The sequence below is a fragment of the Alligator sinensis genome, unplaced genomic scaffold (genome assembly GCF_000455745.1).
Source record: "Alligator sinensis unplaced genomic scaffold, ASM45574v1 scaffold117_1, whole genome shotgun sequence".
NCBI classification, from domain to species: Eukaryota; Metazoa; Chordata; order Crocodylia; family Alligatoridae; genus Alligator; species Alligator sinensis.
This window is the reverse complement of record NW_005841855.1, coordinates 2,232,162-2,239,928: the sequence shown is the minus strand read 5'-3', so window position 1 is coordinate 2,239,928 and position 7,767 is coordinate 2,232,162. Positions and strand designations below refer to the sequence as shown.

The 7,767-nt window shown below is 48.3% G+C and overlaps 1 protein-coding gene and 1 long non-coding RNA gene across 3 annotated transcripts in view; one reads left to right on the top strand and one right to left on the bottom strand.

Annotated features, from left to right (window-relative positions):
- The window catches only part of LOC102384996, a 12,981-nt gene extending 9,180 nt beyond the window's left edge, over nt 1-3,801 (bottom strand). Inside the window, exon 1 of the long non-coding RNA XR_322960.2 lies at nt 3,739-3,801. This is a non-coding gene — a long non-coding RNA (uncharacterized LOC102384996). The remainder of the gene's footprint in view (nt 1-3,738) is intronic.
- Nucleotides 1-7,767, top strand: part of CHST9 (carbohydrate sulfotransferase 9) — a 191,792-nt gene that overhangs the window by 180,297 nt on the left and 3,728 nt on the right. The window lies entirely within an intron of this gene.

Below are 7,767 nucleotides of genomic sequence, written 5' to 3'. Positions count from 1 at the left end.
TCCCTAGTTAACTGAAGGCAAGCAAAGGTTAATATACTGTTCTGAATTACCTCAGAAATTAGATTCATGGCCATTTAGCAACTTTCTTTTAAAATGTGTCAAATACTACAAGTGAATAATAAGACACATGCATAATTGCTGGCTTAAGATGCAACACTTCACTGAATTTTAATTGTCAGACAAGTTGTGCACAACCTATTACAAGACTTGTAAAAATATCTCAGAAACAGACTTGTTTCTCTCTATGGATCCTAGAACTCATTTCCTTCACCATACTACTAAAGTATAAGCTTCTCTGATCTTCAGGGTATTCTACATGGCCATCCCTGTACCCTCGTTTTTGCCTCAGAAAGTTTGGCTGTAGCTTTCATGTCCCAATGTCTTGCTCCAGAGTTGCTGTAAATGGATATAGTTATTGAATGAGGTGGGATGAGGCTCAACAGGGACAAGTGAATGAGGTAGTAGATGAGGTTCAATAGGGACAAGTGCCAGGTCCTTCACCTGGGCAGGAAGAACCTTCACCATAACTGTGAAGGTTGCTATCAAGCTTTAATTCACATGTGTAGCAGAGTCTCCCCTGCAACTGGGAGTCCCCTCAGCTGTGGGCTCCCAGCAGTACTGGGGTTGTGGCAGAAGGCCACCTCTGTCTTTCCCCCAAAACTCTGCTCTGTGACAATTTGGGTAATATGGGCCCTGCAGAAGGCAGACATCCCATCTCTTTAGGTAACCTGAGTTGGATACATTCCTGAGGGAGGGGGGAAACCTGCTCCCTCTGCCTACTTGACTGGCATCACATACCTGGGTGAGGGGCTTACACTCCCTATTGTTCTAAGCAATGCCACCTGACTGGGAGGAGGCTAGAGACCCTGCCAGTCTGCCCAGCAACCAGTGATGCATTTCAAATTGGTTGGCTGGCAGCCAACAGGTGCTAGTCTCCATTGGACCAGGTAAATTAGGTCATAAGGTCTATATAAGTTAAGGACTGCCCAGGAGGGGGGCCGTTAGCCATGATGAAAACTCAGAAAAGAGGAGGCCTGTCTGAAACTTGCTCTCTCTCTTGAAACTCATGATCAATGAACTGCCTGCCTCCAGAGGGAATCTTCACCTGTCTCTGGATGATACTCATGAGTAAGCTACCTGAGATCTACCTAGACATATAGCTTGCAGTAACTCAGATACATGATCAAAGGCTACCCAGCCACCCTGTTTGCTCTATAGGATTTCTGTGGTATTGCTCAACCCTGTACCCTATTCCAAACCTACTCCTTGTAACCAGTAAAGTTCTCCTTTGTACCTAGCATGGGAGACTTATTGGGAGTGGGTCTAGATTATGCCTTGGGGTCCCCTTGGTTCAGCTGACTAAGGGAGACCACTATTTGTAGGTCAGACTGAGGGAAGCATGCCAAGATCTTGAAGTGGGTCAAGTACCCTGAAGGATTACTAGGCCTGTGCTTCCCAGGGGGCACAGTGCCAGGATCAGACCAGACCCTGGCTGGTGGCAGCACTACCCCCAGGCTAGCGGGTGTGCTCCAGGAAGGGAGTTGGCTAGACGTGAGGCACCCCCCGGGAGGCACTCAGAGCCTGGAAGGTAGTCGGGTGCAGTGACATGGGTGGCTCAGTGCAGGAGCACCCCCTACTGGCCCGCCACATGTGGTGGAAGAAGCAGAATATGAAAACCTGCTGTATTAAAGGCATAATTTGGGGAAGGGAATAGAGTCACTGAAAACCCTTGAGCAAACAATCTCTAATTTGGTACTGGGTCAATTGAACAGTATAGATAGCTAGGATGGCTGACGAGTATGACCACATGACTGTGGACAACTTGAGAGAGATGATGAAAGAGAGAGGCCTTCTAGTGAGGAAGGGGCAAAAGAGAGAAGACCTGATGAACCTTTTTGGGGAGAGGCAGAGGTGGCATTCTGCCACAAGCACTGCATCTGAAAGGTACCTGGGGGTGACAATTGACCAGAAGATGAATATGAACCAACAGTGTGATAAAGTCGCCAGCAGGGCAAATAAAACTCTGGTGTTTATTAGCTGATGTGTTGCAAACAGATCCAGAGAGGTGCCCCTTCCCCTCTATTTGGTATTGCTGAGGCCACAGCTGGAGTACTGTGTCCAGTTCTGGGCACTGCACTTCAGGAAGGATGTGGACAAGCTCAAAAGAGTACAGAGAAGGGCCACCCCTATGATTAGGGGCATGGAGGACAGGTCATATGAGAGACTCTGGGAGCTGAGTTTGTTCAGTCTGAACAAGGGAAGACTGGGAGGTGACTTGATAGCTGCCTACAAGTATGTCAAGTGTGAACACCAAGATCTGGGAGAGCAACTCTTCAGAAAGGCCCCCCTTGGGAGGATGAGGACCAATGGCCACAAGCTAATTGAAGAAAAATTAAAGATGGACCACTTATTTTCCATAAGGGTATCTAGAGTCTGGAACACACTCCCAGCAGAGGTGGTGCAGTAGCCATCCTTGGAGGTGTTCAAGAGGAGGCTGGACAAGCACCTCGTTGAACTCATTTGAGCCTAATAACCTCCTGCCCATGGCAGGGGACTGGACCTGATGATCTTACAGGTCCCTTCCGGTCCTACGATTCTAATGGGCTGGGGATTATCTGCTTGCTAATAACTGACAAGTTTGTAAGCTAGGTGTTAATAAAAGTAACAGCACATGAAGGATGATGGACTTTATAACATTTTATAAATGCAGATTTATAGTGGCCACATTTTTTCAAAGTGGCCTATGCTTTCAGGACCCTCAATTTTTATGTGCACAACTTGATAAAAATGAAAGGGATAAGCTCCATGAAAGGCTAGTGCTCAGTACTTTCTGTGCTGAGTGTTCACATGTTTATGGTATCAAAAACAGGCATTCAAAGTCACTAATCACTCCCAAAAGAATTCGAGTTCCACCCAATAGCCAACCAGCTAGTAACTGCCTCATTTCCTTTAAGCCTCTTTAACTCTTCTAAACATGAAGGCTAAGTACAGACATTCAGGAAGTTAAATCGGGTTCAAAATGGTTACACAGTGTAACAGGAGGATGGTCAGGGTCACCGTGCTCTCCTCTGCCACCTCCTTTACCGTGCCAAGTTGCCGACAAGCACCCTCAAATCATCTCCTGCCATGACTTTGATGTCATACGTATTTTATAGGGAGGCTGCCTTTCGTCCTCTTGTCCACGGGTCTCCTGTTATCACTAGTTCCTCTCCTGTATTGGGTGTTCTGTACACCTTAGCCTTATGGGCTATGTGTGGTTCCAACCACCCCTGTACCACGCCCCAAGCCTCGCAGATGTAACTGATGTTGTTCGGTCTCTCTCCATGCCCTCTCCGGTGCTCGGGCTCTCCGCGGCCCTCTCTCTCTCTCTCCGCGCCCTCTCCGGCACTCGGGCTCTCCGTGGTCCTGTCTCTCTCTCTCTGCGCCCTCTCTGGTGTTCGGCAATCGCAGCCCCCTCTCACTGGGGCTTCTCGCTGCCCCCACTCTCTCTCTAGGGCTTCTCAAGTGCCCCCACTCTCTGGGGCTGGGGTCAGTGTACCCCGAATGCGGCACCCTCACTGGCGCTGTGGTCCCCACACTGCTGTGAGTCCCCTATGAGGCCTCCTCCATCCCCTCTTAGCCTTACCCAGACCACTGGTTACAAACAGCAAACAAAACAAGCCCCTGGGCTACAACGCAAGCTCCAGCCGTCTGGCTATAACATTAATCCAGCCGCCCCTAGGGTGCTCCATCATTTACCAGTCTCCAACAGCTGATGCAATCAGGGCTCTTCCCTCTCCTCGCTCAGGCAGAGCTCCTTCCCCTTTGTCTGCCAGCAGGGAACTGCCTCCTGGCCTCCTGCCTGTGATTTATATAGGAGCCAGGCCCTGCCCCTTCTTGTCCGCTGGCTAGGCAGGTGTGGGTCATCAGTTCCCTCTAGTTGCCTCAGGAACCGGCACCTGAGGAGTTATCCCAGCTCCCCAAGTAGCACGCACCTTAGTGCCCTGCTACACGTAGTTTAAACTTAGCTTATCCCAGTGCCAACTTTACACTTACAGGCCTGGTCTCATGACCGGCAATCAGTTTAAATCTGTAATTGTACAGAAGTTCTGTGCACACAAACCAGTCCAAAAATTGCAGAACCCCATTTAAGATAAACCTGGATCTGTGTAGTATCAGGCTTCTTCTATTTTGGTCAAACCTATGCGTGGAACTTCTGTTCACTTCCCCTGCACAGCCCCAGGGCTGCTCCTTTCACACCCCTCTCCCCCTTCACTGGTCTATTTTTTAACCCCCACCTGGCCCCTTTTTCCCCCCTCCTTCCACCAGCCAGCCCTCTCAACCCCCACCCCACAAGCTGCACCAGGTGCAGCCATTTTTATCAGTGTTCACCATTGCTGGAGCCAAGCAAGTAAGTCCCAGTGCAGGGAGGGGCAGGATGGTTGGGCATGTAGGTTCATTGGGAGGGGTGACCCCACCCGTCCTGTGGCTCACTTCTCCCCCCTACCTCACTTGCAGGTCACACTTCCCCCCCACCACCCATGGGTCATGTCTGCCCTCCCACCCCTTACAGATCATTTCTGCCCCACCCTGTGGGTCAGCCCTGTCCCCCTACCTCACCCATGGGTCGTGCCTCCCCCTGTCACGAGCTGCTCCTGCCCTCCTACACCATCCATGGATCATGCCTTCCCCCACATTCCCGGGTGGACCCTCAATCCCCTCCAGCTTGCTGGACCCTCAACCGCAAAGCCAGCCTCCCCATCCTGACTTACTTGATATCGGGCATCCATTTTGAGTTGATTTAACCTCCCCCTAATGCCCCCAAATGTCTGTACTTAGCCAAAAAGAGCTTAAGAACATTTAGCTAGGCTGTGTCTCAGTCAGCATAGTTAGCTATGTTTCATAGATTTCATAGACATTAGGGGCTGAAAGGGACCTCATGAGATCATCGGGTCCAGCCCCCCTGCCATAGGCAGGAAGTCAGCTGGGATCAAGTGACCCCAGCAAGAAATTAATCCAGCAGTTTTTTGAAGGAGTTCAGAATAGGTGCCCCTGGGGGCTCCTCAAGGAGTTCAGAATAGGTACCTCTGGGGGGAGTTTGTTCCAGACCCTGGACAGACGCACCATAAAGAATTTTTTTTCTTATATCCAGTCTGAATTGGCCTTCCTGGAGTTTATGGCCATTAGACCTTGTTATCCCTTGGAGAGCTCTGGTGAACAGGTGTTCTCCCAGGTCCTGATGTACCCCTTTTATGAAGTTGTAGGCTACCACCAAGTCCCCCCAAGCCTTTTCTTAACCAGACTGAAGAATCCCAAATCCCTCAGCCTCTCCTTGTACAGCCTTCCCTCCAGGCCTTGGATCATATGAGTGGCTCTCCTCTGGACTCTCTCAAGATTCTCCACATCCTTCCTGAAGTGGGGGGCCCAATACTGGACGCAGTACCCCAGCTGTGGTCTCACCAGGGCTGAATAAAGCAGGAGGATGACTTCCCTGGTTTTGCTTGAGATGCACTGGTGGATGCATGCCAGGGTTTGGTTAGCTTTGCCCACTACTGCATCACATTGGTGGTTCATATTCGTCTTGTGGTCAATCAAGACCCCCAAGTACCTTTTGGTCATGATGCTAGTGAGCATAGCACTGCCTGTCCCAGCCACCTGCGGGGGGTTCGGGATTGAGACTGTGGTTGAGGATAGAAAGGTAAGTTTTATTGACAACAAAAATACAACTATGCACAGATAACAAAACAACAGACAGACAATAATAATTTGCGTCAGCAACTTATTGGCAGTCCCCTCTGATGCCTGATGTATGACAAGTTTCTCTTCTGCAAAGCTCAGCAAAGTCAGGTGTCCCCAATCAGCGCTGTCTGAGAGGTACCGGGAAGGACCCTGGTATTTAGTCCTTGGGCTCCTCGAGATCCATGGGCCCACTGATCCAGGTCAACAGCTAATTAGTCCCTTTCACAGAGCTGTATCTGCCTTCTGAATGATTTCCGGATGTGCCAGCCAATTTGTAACTTCTGAGCTGTGCTGATAATGTACAGCCATTCAGATTCTTTTTACTTCAACTGTCCTTAGACTGACCAATAGCAGTACAAGCCTTGCATTCTTTTGATAAGGTTAATTTTAACTATGCCACATGGCCTTACTACTTCAAGACTTTGCTAAATCTACTAGGTCTTACTTCATACAAGGCCTTACTACATCTTAAACTTTAATTAGGCTCTTAGCAATAACATATAGCTTAATATCTAAACAAATGACAGAAAAACACTTGATCCAGTCTTCATAGAGCCTTCAGCAATGCTAGTGAGCGTAGCACTGGCAAGCCTGTAAGTATGCTGAGGGCTCTTCCTACCAAGGTGCAGCACCTTGCACTTCTCTGCATTGAAGGCCATCTGGTTTTGGTCAGCCCACCTTGAGAGTGTGTCCAAGTCAGCCTGTCTTCCCAGCCTGTCCTGCAGTGTGATGGCCCTGTCCCATAATTTGGTATTGTCTACGAACTTGGCCAGTTCACATCTGACTCCGAAATCTAGATCATTGATGAAAATGTTAAAGAGTACTGGCCCAAGTACCAAGCCCTAAGGGACTCCACCGGTAGCCCTGTGCCACATTGATTTGCTCCCTTCAACTAGTACTCTTTGGGTTTGACCCCGTAGTCAGTTGCCTAGCCATTGCACTGTATGATGATCAAGGCCACAGTTCCCCAGCTTAACCATGAGGACATCATGGGGAACTAGGTCAAAGGCCTTCTTGAAGTCCAGATATATGATGTCTACATTGTCTCCCTTGTCCAGGGCACATGTTACCTGGTCATAGAAGGAGATGAGGTTCGTCAGGCAAGACCTGCCAGTCACAAAGCCATGTTGCCTGGTATTCAGAAGCTTGCCTTCCATTTGTCTGGTGTTGATGGATCCCTTGAGAATTTTCTCCAGGATTTTTCCAGGGATGGACGTCAGACTGATTGGTCTATAGTTCCCCAGGTCATACCTCTTCCCTTTCTTGTAGATAGCGACCACGTTGGCTCTTTTCCAGTCATACAGGACCTCACCTGAGTGCCACGATTTTTCAGATATCCCTGCCAAGGGGGATGCAATGATGTCTGCCAGCTCTTTCAAGACCCTCGGGTGCATTCCGTCTGGGCCTGCGGACTTGTGAATATCCAGTTGAGGACAAAGAAGCTAGACTTCTAGAGCATTGATAGATAACATCATTTGCCTGCATACAAATATTTCACAATTCAAAAAAGAAACCCATTTCATGTAAACTTCCCTCTTTAAACACAGGACTTGATTATCTTCTGATTCATCTCATTTAAGACTACCTATTCTTCTTGCCAATTAGTCAAGCTCATTACTCAGGTAGGTATACATGCAAAGGCTGTTAATCTCTTTTATGAGTTCCAGAGGAGACTTTTCTGGCAGTTAGGAGCTTAACAGCCATATATGCTTTGAAAATTATCTGCCCTCCATTCCCATTCTTAAGTATAGCTTATAGCAGTGAGCACTTACTGCAAGCAGACTGTTCCTCATAGAGCTTATATTAGCATTTAATAGCCTCTACAATGCTATCCACGATGGGACATACAGCTCAATGGGAGGGAAAAGCAATTTAGAAGAGCAACAAACAGTATTTTTACATATTTACATAATTTTTTTGTTCTCAAATATTTCCCTGTTGTCATTTTCCCACAAGTCTGTTTCTTCTCAGCCTTATCTATTTGGAACCTTTTTCTTTCTAACTGATTTTCCCTTCAGTTTGCTTAGAGGGGAACACTTTGAAGCGATT